Source organism: Vipera berus (assembly GCF_964194415.1).
Source record: "Vipera berus genome assembly, chromosome: 1".
Taxonomy (NCBI): domain Eukaryota; kingdom Metazoa; phylum Chordata; class Lepidosauria; order Squamata; family Viperidae; genus Vipera; species Vipera berus.
Genome location: NC_138202.1, coordinates 349,818,263 through 349,829,776, shown reverse-complemented (window position 1 = coordinate 349,829,776; position 11,514 = coordinate 349,818,263).

Here is an 11,514-nt window from a genome sequence, read left to right as displayed (position 1 = left end):
TTGCTAGAAACTGGCATTTATTAACAGTTAAGAAAGAAAAAGAAAAAAAAGAAGAAAAAGAAAACGCCCATTGTAGACAATGGATTTGCCTATTGACCATAGCATTCACTGAATGACTGCAGTGATTCAGTTAATGACTGCCACAAAGCAGGTTGTAAAATTGGGCATGGTCACAGGGTGGACCCACTTAAGGGATCACGATTTACCACCAAATACCTGGCCCAGTTACAGTCATAGGGTGAGGACTACCTGTGTAGATTCAGATCATTTTTCAGTGGTAGCTAACAACTCACTCTGGTCCCTGCCTTATTTCGTGCAGGTTCTCTGCATAGATTCTGTGGGTGGGGTTTTTGGGGGGGTGGGAGGGGGAAGGCAGATTTTAGGGTTTTTTTTTTAAAAGGAAACCATTTCTTTCAGCCTGCAATACTTTTACAGACGCAACATCTGGAGGACTGTAAGTAAATGATTCCTCCTCTAGCTGGGAAGACTTGCCGAATGGAAGTGATGCTAGTGCCAGCATTTGAGAAATAAATATATAAAAGAGGCCAAATGGTAACTTCCAAAAAAAGAGAGAAAACATCGTGAAAGGAAACTGCGAAGGAGACGGCGAGTAAGGGACAGCTCAAACCACAGGCTGTCACTCTGCAAATTGAACGTACAAGGAAAGGGCAAAGGGGACCATTTTAAAAAAAATCATCTATGGAGAACTCCTAAAGGGCATTTGGATACGAGAGATGAGAAGGAGATTTGCATAAAAGCCATGATGGTGGCCCATGGTTGGAATGCAATACTGCAAGCTAACTGCCCACTGCCAGGAGTTCGATCCTGATCGGCTCAAGGTTGACTCAGCCTTCCATGCTTCTGAGGTCGGTAAAATGAGGACGCAGATTGCTGGGGGCAATGGCTCTGTAAACGGCTTAGAGGGCTGTAAAACACTATGAAGTGGTATATACGTTTGAGTGCTATGGCTATATCCTGAGGGTCTACCATCCTCAAAATAAACAACTTCTGACTTTCACTTTCTGAAATCAGCTGCTGTCACGTAGCTGGCTTTGGCAGAGTGCAAAGGATTTTCTAAAGCAAGGCCAGCATTTCAGCCTTCGCGTGTTTTCTGATCAATGCTTGCTTCAGCTTAACCTGCTTAAACATATACAAGATTGCAGTCTTAGTCCCGTCCTTGTTTGTACCGGCGGGCATCATAGCTCCGGTTTTAGCTTCCTATTAGGTGCACTTTTTCCCCCCCCCCACAGTCCATGACATCGAAGTCCACATAAATGATTTTTACACATTTTAAAAAATTGACACATTTGGACTCATGAAAATACACGCACCAATGGCTAACAGCAGGGGTAATCCATAGGGAGGTTAAAAAGCTATATTGGTGATTTAAAAAAATGAGGGAGGCATCAATTGCAAAATTTTGACCTTTCTTACAGATAGACGAAAGGCAGCGGGATAGCCTAGGCCAGGGGTCGGCAACCTCGGCTCTTTTATGACTCGTGGACTTCAACTCCCAGAATTCCTGAGCCAGCAATTCTGGGAGTTGAAGTCCACGAGTCATAAAAGAGCCGAGGTTGCCGACCCCTGGCCTAGGCACCAGTTAAGATGGATACTTCGATTGGTGCTTGCTCCTTCCTTAACTTCAACTTTGATTTTAAAAACCCTACTTATTTGAACCCCCCCCCCCTTTTACACAAATACCCTGAAGTTTTATTCCAGATGCTCTTAACTAATCAATCAGCATAGAGCAGGAACGGACTTTGGAGGTCTTCCAGTCCAGCCCCCTGCTCAAACAGGAGACCCTATACCATTTCAAGCAAGTGGCTGTCCGGTCTCTTCTTAAAAACCTCCAGTAATGAAGCACCCACGATTTCTGGAGGCATGCTGTTCCACTGGTTAATTGTCCTCACTGTTAGGAAATTTCTCCTTGGTTCTAAGTTGGTTCTCTCCTTGATTAGTTTCCATCCATTGTTTCTTATCTTGCCCGCAGGTACTTTGGAGAATAATTTGCCCTCCTCTTCTTTGTGGCAACCCCTCAAATACTGGAATACTGCTATCATGTCATTCCTAATCCTTCTTTTCTCTAGACTAGCCATACCCAATTCCTGCAACTGTTCGTCATATGTTTTTTAGTCTCCAGGCCTTTGATCATCTTAGTTGCTCTTCCCTGGAATTTTTCCAAAGTCTCAACATCTTTTTTGTAATGTGGTGACCAAAACTGGACCTTAAAAACACTGTGAGAGGGATCTCGGAGTCCTAGTAGATAATCACTTCAATATGAGCCCGCAGTGTGCTGCAGCTGCCAAAAAAGCCAACACAGTGCTAGGCTGCATTAACAGAGGGATAGAATCAAGATCACGTGAAGTGTTAATACCACTTTACAATGCCTTGGTAAGGCCACACCTGGAATACTGCATCCAGTTTTGGTCACCATGATGTAAAAAAGATGTTGAGACTCTAGAAAGAGTACTGAGAAGGGTAACAAAGATGATTGGGGGACTGGAGGCTAAAACATATAGGGAACGGTTGCTGGAATTGGGTATGTGTAGTTTAACGAAGAGAAGAGTGAGGGGTGGCATGATAGTAGTGTTCCAATATCTCAGGGGCTGCCCCAAAGAAGAGGGAGTCAAGCTGTTCTCCAAAGCACCTGAAAGCAGGACAAGAAGCAACGGATGGAAACTAGTCAAGGAGAGAAGCAACCTAGAACTAAGAAGAAACTTCCTGACAGTTAGAACAATTAACCAGTGGAACAACCTGCCTCCAGAAGTGGTGAATGCTCCAACACTGGAAGTTTTTAAGAGGAGACTGGACAGCCATTTGCCTGAAATGGTATAGGGTTTCCTGCCTGAGCAGCGGGTTGGACTAGATGACCTCCAAGGTCCCTTCCAACTTATTATTATCATCTTTAGAAAAGAGAACAAAGAAAGAAGAAAGAAAGAAAGAAAAGGAAGGAGAGAGAAGAAAGAAAGAAAGAAAGAAAGAAAGAGAAAGAAAGAAAGAAAGAAAGAAAGAAAGAAAGAAAGAAAGAAAGAAAGAAAGAAAGAAAGAAAGAAAGAAAGAAAGAAAGAAAGAAAGAAAAAGAAAGAACTCATAATCAGAGCTTTGCCTTCCTGCAAGAGAAAAGGGGACAGCCCAGGTAAGGGGTTGAACCTTGCAAGACATTTTGCAAAAATGCTGACCACACACTCTCAAAATAGCAAAGGACCCATTAATCCGATGCACAATGTTTTAGCCGTGCCCTTTCTCAAGAACAGCTCTGCCAATTGTCTTCCCTACTTGGCGGTTTTTAAATGCACCTTTCTCCCTAATGCACACAGGTTCGTACAGAACATCCCACCACGGAAAGCAAAAGTAGGAAGGTGAATTGAGTCCCACCTCGGTGTTAGTCACCTGCCGGTGAATTACTGATTGTAATTTCTCCCCTGCAGTGAAAAGTGGCAGAGCTGTGCAAAATGTTTCCAATTTGAAAATGTCCCAATTTGGAGTGCTGAAGAGCTCCTTGTGGTAAAAGAAAAGGCAGCCTGAAGTCATTTAGAAGGATTTCAGATTTCCAAAATAATCAAGACAATCTATTTTGCACTCAAATTGGGGTTGAAAAGCTGAAATGGTTTGTAGTCAAAACATGCTGCACACTCCTTAAAAGTGGCATAGCATACGCCAAAGCAGAGATCCCCAACATTGTCGGCTTTGCGGACCTGCGGAGTGGAGGAGGGGAATGGTTTGCACAAGCAGCTGACAGGCACACACACACACACACACACAGCTCCATTTGCGTGAGCGGCATGCACATGCACCTGCCACTCACACAAATGGAGCGCACAAGCACGCCCTTGCCTGCTGCTCGTGCAAGTGAAGCTGCATGTGTGCGTGCATCCCTTCCAGCCATTTCCATGACCCAGTTGCAAATGTCTCATGACCCACTAGTGGTCCGCGGCCCACAGGTTGGGGACCCCTGCACAAAAGAATCCTTGCTGTTCTCAGAGCTGAGGTGTTTGCTTGCAGATGTTTGATTACCCAACTAGGTAACATCATCAGGGCCAATGAATGTGGGGTTTGCGCTCCGTTTATATATAGTAGCTTACCCTGCCAGTGTTGTTGGTGGTGTTTCCCCTCCCCCCCACCCGCCCTTGGTAGTTCCTTGATTACGGTATTGTTCTCTGCTTCATTGTTTGCCCGGTTTTAATCCCTGCTTATCTGGATGTTCGTTGCCAGAGAGGATGTGTTCTGGTCTTTTTGTTTCCTTCTTAGCTTTTTTTTTTAAAATTGTCTCTTTTAAATGGTATGTAAATGTGGCTTATTTCCATGGGTCTGTTGAAATAAATTATATTTATTTCTGTCTTAGCCTTTTTATCCTCTCATTTGAATGGTGTATAAAAATGGTTTGTGTGCCTATTTAACAGATATGCAGAAATAAGCTGTATTTGTTTCCTTCTTAGCTTTTTTATTATCTTGTTTGTAATGGTATGTAAATACAGTTTATTCAGAATAGAATGTTAGAATAGTGCTGGAAGGGACCTTGGAGGTCTTCTAGTCCAGCCCCCTGCTCAAGCAGGAGAACCTATACCATCTCAGACAGGTAATTGTCCAGTTTCTTCTTGGAAATTTCCAGTGATGGAGCACCCATGATTTCTTGGAGTAAGCTATTCCACTGGTTAATTGTCCTCACTGTCAGGAAGTTTCTCCCTAATTGCAGGTTGCTTCTCTCTTTTATCAGTTTCCAACCATTGTTTCTCGTTCTTTCCTCTGGTGCGCTGGTGAACGTGACCCCCCTCTTCTTTGTGGCAGCCCCTCAGATACTGGAATACTGCTATCATGTCTCCCCTATTTCTTCTTTTCTTTAGACTGGCCAAACCCAAATCCTGCAGCCTTTCTTCATATGTTTTAGTCTCCAGGCCTTGGATCATTTTAGTTGCTCTTCTCTGAATATTTTTTCCAAACTTTGAACATCTTTTTTGTGATATGGTGACCAAAATTGGCTGCAGTATTCGAGGTGTGGTCTTACTAGGGCTTTATAAAGTGGTACTAATACCTCGTGTGTTCTTGATTCTATACCTCTGTTTATACAACCCAGGATTGTATTAGTTTTTAATAAACCATGTTTGTTTCCTTCTTAGCTTTTTAAAAACTCTTTTGGATGGTGTGTAATATGGATTATTTCTATGTGTCTAGTCAATAGACCATAAGATATCCTCTCCAGCAGGCATACTCAGATAAGCAGGGATTAATACCAGGCCACAATCAGGTAGAAAACAATCCCCAAAAGGACCAAGGAGAAAATCACACCCATGCCAACACGGAGAGCAAACCCCACACTTACTTGTACTTTTATTTTAAAGGCAACTGGACTTTCTGATTTTTTTTTCAAGAGATTTCACTTCTCATCCAAGGAGCTTCTTCCAAACTTCTTAAAGAAGAAATCTGAAAGAAAAACCAGGAAGTCTTCTTGTTGTTGTTAGTCGTGAAGTCGTGTCCGACCCATTGCGACCCCATGGACAACGTTCCTCCAGGCCTTCCTGTCCTCTACTATCTTCTGGAGTCCATTTAAGCTCACGCCTACTGCTTCAGTGACTCCATCCAGCCACCTCATTCTCATTCTCTTCTTCGCTTGCCCTCAACCTTTCCCAGCAATAGGCTCTTCTCCAGTGAGTCCTTCCTTCTTCTCATTAGGTGGCCAAAGTATTTGAGTTTCAACTTCAGGATCTGGCCTTCTAAAGAGCAGTCAGGGTTGATCTCCTCTAGGACTGACCGGTTTGATCGCCTTGCAGTCCAAGGGACTCGCAGGAGTCTCCTCCAGCACCATAGCTCAAAGTCCTCAATTCTTTGGTGCTCAGCCTTTCTTATGGTCCAACTTTCACAGCCATACATTGCAACTGGGAAGAGCATAGCCAGGAAGTCTACTTGCTTTAAAATAAAAGCACCTTTGGAACAATCACAACCTGGATGAACAAGAACCCTCCCTATATACACTTACTTGCATGGACGAGGTTACCTGGTAAGTAACCTGAATGAAGTGTCTTCTAAGGAACTGCCCCAGCTGCTCCCTCAGAAAAGCAAAATGCTTGACTCCATTACAGTTAATCAAAAGAAGTTTTACTGAGAGATAGTGGATGCAAAAAAGTCAGGTGGAATCTGAAGGTGCCATTCAAAGCGCAAAGCAATTCTTTCGTTTCCCCCAAAGCCAACCCCCACCACCACCAATCCACGGGCAGCCAATATAATGCTGTAGAGATGCTTTGAGATCACCGAGGTGCTGGCCAGATAACAGGACACTCTCAGGGCACGATGGCCTTGGAACCAGGCTGGAACTGGCTAGGAAGGAGTCTGTTTCTTCTCCAAAGACAGCCCCCCTCCCTAATTCCCAAGAGGTTACAGCAAAAGCAAAAGCATGTAAAGAATGCCAGAAAACTTCCTCCCCCACCTCCCTCCAACAGATGGCAGGACACCCGCATGGTGGGCCTGGCATGTCTGCAAGAAACAACCAAATTCAGAAAGCACCAAGGAATCCACAGTTCAACGTTAAGCTGCAAACGTTCTCTACTATTGGAACATACTCAGCTAAGAATCAGAATCAGAATATAGCTGGAAGGGACCTTGGAGGTCTTCTAGTCCAGCCCCCTGCTCAAGCAGGAGATCCTACACCATTTCAGGCAAGTGGCTGTCCAGTCTCTTAAAAAACCTTCGGTGATGGAGCACCCACAATGCCTGCAGGCCAGCTGTTCCACTGGTTAATTGTTCTCACTGTTAGGAAGTTAGGAACTTGCTTTTCTTGCTTGCTACTCTAAAGGCTATTGTATCTTGGAAGTTGGTTGATCACCTCATTTCCCATCTGCATTTGATTACAGGATTCAGCTGTCTATCTAAGTGACTTTGGGCAGCTCACAACGTTTGCAGAAAAAAAATCCATTCTCCATCCTGATACAGGTTGGAACACAAAAAAACAAAGGTCACCTTTTCTAGTATCATCTAATCCCATGTCATAAAAAACAACCCGAGCACCAAATACATAAGGCCTTGACTTACAACCACAACTGAGCCCAAAATTTCAATTGCTAAGCAAGACGACGTTAACTTGAGTTTTGACCCACTTTATGAACTTTCTTGCCAGAGTTGTTAAGTGAATCTCTGCAGTTGTTAAATTAGTCACAGGGGTGGTTAAGTGAATCTGGCTTCCCCATTGACTTTGCCTGTCAGAAAGCAGCCAAATTTTGATCATGTGACCACTGGGATGCTGCAATGGTCGTGAAAAATGGTCATAAGTTACTTTTTTCAGTGTGTTGTAACTTTAAATGTCACTAAAAGAATAGTTGCAACTCAAGGACTATCTGTAATTGAGTCCATCCTCTTTGCTGCTAGTCATCCTCTTCTTCTTTTACCTTCCATCTTTCTCAGCATCAGAGTTTTCTCCAGAGAGTTGAGTTTTTGCACAATGATGCATTTTTGACAACCAATTTGGCACTATCTGCACGGAAACTCAGCTTTATGCAAGCTTTAGAGAACAGCTGACAATGCCAATTCTTAAAGTAAGAGTGCCCTCTGGTGTTCCTCACATCATTGTTGAAAGCTTTTTACGATCCAAATCAAAACCTTTATTATATAGTCCATGGGCCAGAAAAATACAATAAATAATGACAACTCTAATTAGCAATAAGTTTTTTTTTAAAAAAATGTATTTATTTATTTAATTGATATGCCACCCATCTCACTATGCAAGATGACCCTGGGCGGCAATAAAAATTGAAAATAGAGGTGACATAAAATATAGAGTTGCCATAAGGTTACAGAAACTTCAATCAGAATAGAGCTGGAAGGGACCTTGGAGGTCTTCTAGTCCAACCCCCCTCCCCCCCCCACTCAAGCAGGAGATCCTATATTAATTCAGACAAGTGACTGTCCCGTCTCTTCTTAAAAATCTCCTGATGAAGCACCCACGACTTCTGAAGGTAAGCTGTTCCGCTGGTTAATTGTCCTCACTGTTAGGAAGTGTCTCGCCCAATCTGTACTTGTACCTTTGATTTTGCCTGCCTAAATGTAAAACTTTGCTATTCTCCACACTGAAACTCATTTTGTTGGATAGGGCCCATGGTTCAAGTTTGTCAAGATCTTTTTGGATCCTGAGTTTTGTCTTCTGGGGTGTTGGCTACTCCTGTCAGTTTGGTGTCATCTGTGAATTTGATGAGTTCCCCTTTAGTTCCTTCATCTAAGTCATTGATGAAGATATTGAAGAGTACTGGGCCTAAGACGGAACCTTGTGGTACCCGGCTGCTTACTTCTCTCCATGTGGATTATTGTAGTAACTGTAACACAAATAGCAGTGACAATTTCAAATCATTGGGAAGACAAATACAACAAATGGCACCACAAAATCAGGCAAGGAAAAAGGATATTTCAGGATCCTGGGCAGATAAAAGCAGTGACAGGCAGATATTGTGCTCTCTACTAGGGAAGGTTTTTTGGTTTTTTTTTTTAAAGAGATAAATATACAGCTTCCTTTATTTCTTATAGAGGCAGCCACAAAGGGGCATATGGCGTGGAGATTCCACATAAACTCTGCTGAAAAGAAATGTTTTAATACCACTTCCACCGAACTGCGGAAAGTAGAACATTCAGTCAAACGTCAACAAAATTTCAGAATTAGCCTTTGAGAAGGATCCATTAACTGTAGTATCGGATACCAGGCTTAAATTGGCTTGAAAATCAATATCCAAGACAGGGATAAGTTGTTTAAGATGAATCCTGGCATTCTGAAGCCCTAATGGTCAGGGACGTTTCAAAGAAAATCCTAAGCAGTGGAGTTTGCGATTAGTTTTTGTTCGCCAGGTTGATTTAAAACAGGGTAAGAATCAGTGGAGTCAGACCCACAGGAGAAAAAAAAAATCCATTTTAACCAGAAAGTAAAGAAGTAGAACCAGGCTTGTCTCCACAAACCCAATTTATCTCTAACTGTAAAACAACATTCTTGATACATCCTGGAACTGAGAGTATTGCTCTTATAAATTAAGAATAGAATAGAATAGAATAATAGAATAGAATAGAATAGAATAGAATAGAATAGAATAGAATAGAATAGAATAGAATAGAATAGAATAGAATAGAATAGAATAGAATAGAATGGAATGGAATGGAACGGAATAGAGCTGGAAGGGACCTTGGAGGTCTTCTAGTCTAGCCCCCTGCTCAAGCAGGAGAACCTATACCATTTCAGGCAAGTGACTGTCTAGTCTCTTCTTAAAAACTTCCAGTTTTGGAGCATTCACAACTGAATATGGACTGGAAAGGCACCAGGATATTAAACTTCGTAAAAATGCAAATTGGAACATCATAAAGAAGGTAAGAAATGACCTTAGCAAACAAAACTTTGCAAACTGCAGGAAGAAAATGTGCCTCCTCTGAACAGAAGAATTTTAAGACAGCTGTGGGGCCCACTTTGCCTGACAAGAAGAAATGTGCACTCCGAGATAAGGAAACCTGCAACTCACTTCAAGGTATTTATAAGTACCTACCTGCTATATTGAGCCTTGCTTAATCTGTCTAGTGTGTTGTGCAAACACTAGCCCTTTAGGTGTTTTTTTTGAGTTTATTACACAATGTTCTTTTAGACAAAAGGACACCAATGCTCAGTGTTCTTCTCATTCCCGCTGGAGAAACAGGCAAAATTACCACATCATCTGCATACGGCAAGGCTGGGATTGCACAATCTGCTAAAATTGGGGACCGATGGTTAGACGATGAGAGAGCCTGAACGATTGATGTACAAATTAAAAAGTGAGAGGGCTACATTACACTCCTGCCTTATCCCTCTTTTGGTGGAAACAGCTCCGAAGAGGAACATCTAAGCCTGAGTGAGGTGTAGATAAGGCAAGATAAGAGTCTGGAAAAAAGAGGGAACAATCTTTTGTACACTGGGGATTCATGAGGTTTTGGCCACAGCCTGTCCTGTGGAATCAGATCAAAAGCTGATGTGAAATCCACAAAGATTGAAAAAATGGTCCCTTTGGACAGCGAGGTGTATTTTTCAGTTAAACAGTGCAAGACCAGACAGGTTGAATGGTCCTCTCTAAATCCCATCTTTTTTTTTTTGGACAAGATTTTCACTTTGGGCCCAGTCCAATAGTTTTAAATAAGGGCACTTTGCATATTGCCTCCTTTTTGTACTAAGCAAGCTAATTGGTCTACAGTTGGCAGGGCAAAGTCTGTTTCCTGTATTCCTATAGAGAAGGATAATATCACCCAGATGGGAAACATGCTGTGCCGTTAATGTAACTAAAAAGAGCAACCAACATTGGGGCCCATCTTCCTTTCCTTTCCTTTCCTTTCCCTTTCTTTTTTTCTTTTCCTCTCTCCCCTCCCCCTTTTCCTCCCCCAGGGAAGAACCCTGGGTTAGACCTCAGATCTGAGGTATTGCAATCCCGTCAAGACCGAATATTATAAACATTTATATCCCCTTCACACCACTCCGTCTTACCAGGGTTCAGCCAAAGTCTGTTGTTCTCCATCCAGGCTTTCACATCCTCCAGGCACCTCAAAAGAATGCCTACTGCATCACTCACTTCACCCAGGATGCACAACTGGATGTCGGCAGGATGCCATCCTACCCTGGATATCAACTGGGTATAGCTAAACTCATGAAGGTGGATGATCTCAGCCAGTAGCTTCATGTAGATGTTAAATAGGAGCACAGACAGCCCTGTGGTACCCCACTGAGCAGGGGCCGAGAGCTGGACCTCTCACTCCCTATCAATACTGATTGGGACCAAACGTGGAGGAAAGAGGTGAACCAGGACAAATTGTGTCACTTGCCCTAAACTCCCTAAGTTGGCCTCAAAGGATAACTAGGTTGATGGTATTGAAAGCCTACAAGAGACAGTATAGAACAGAATAACAGAGTTGGAAGGGACCTTGGAGGTCTTCTAGTCCAACCCCCTGCTCAGGCAGGAAACCCTATACCAGTGGTGGTGAACCTATGGCATGCTTGCCAGAGGCGGCACTCAGAGCCCTCTCTGTTGGCACGCACGCCACCGCTGCCAGCAGCAGGTCCATCAGGCCACTACCGCCGTCCGGAGCAGGAGCCCTGCCCAGCACAAAGGAGGTGAAGCAGCCAACTAGAAAGCTCAAGTAGAGGTCACCAACCATTGTCGATTGGTGGCCTGGAAGAAAAGGGAGGGGGAAGCATTTTACATGCATGCATGCGTGCACGAGGCCGCGAGCATGCATGTGCTGCAAATGGGGTGGGGCTAGGGCCTGCCCCATTCACTAACCCTGCCCCGTTCTTCCATGGTGCAGCGCTTTGTATCTGCACCCTGCAGCGTGGCAGCGGCCGTTTTTGTGCCTTGCAGCACAGTGGCCCATTTTTGCGCCCCCGGTTTTTGCGTGCCAGAGGTGGCACTCAGAAGCGCCTCCCCCCCCAAGGGCACCACAATGCTGATGTGGCCCTGGCACTTTGCGATAAATAAGTGAGTTTTGGGTTGCGGTTTGGGCACTCGGTCTCTAAAAGGTTCGCCATCACTGCCCTATACC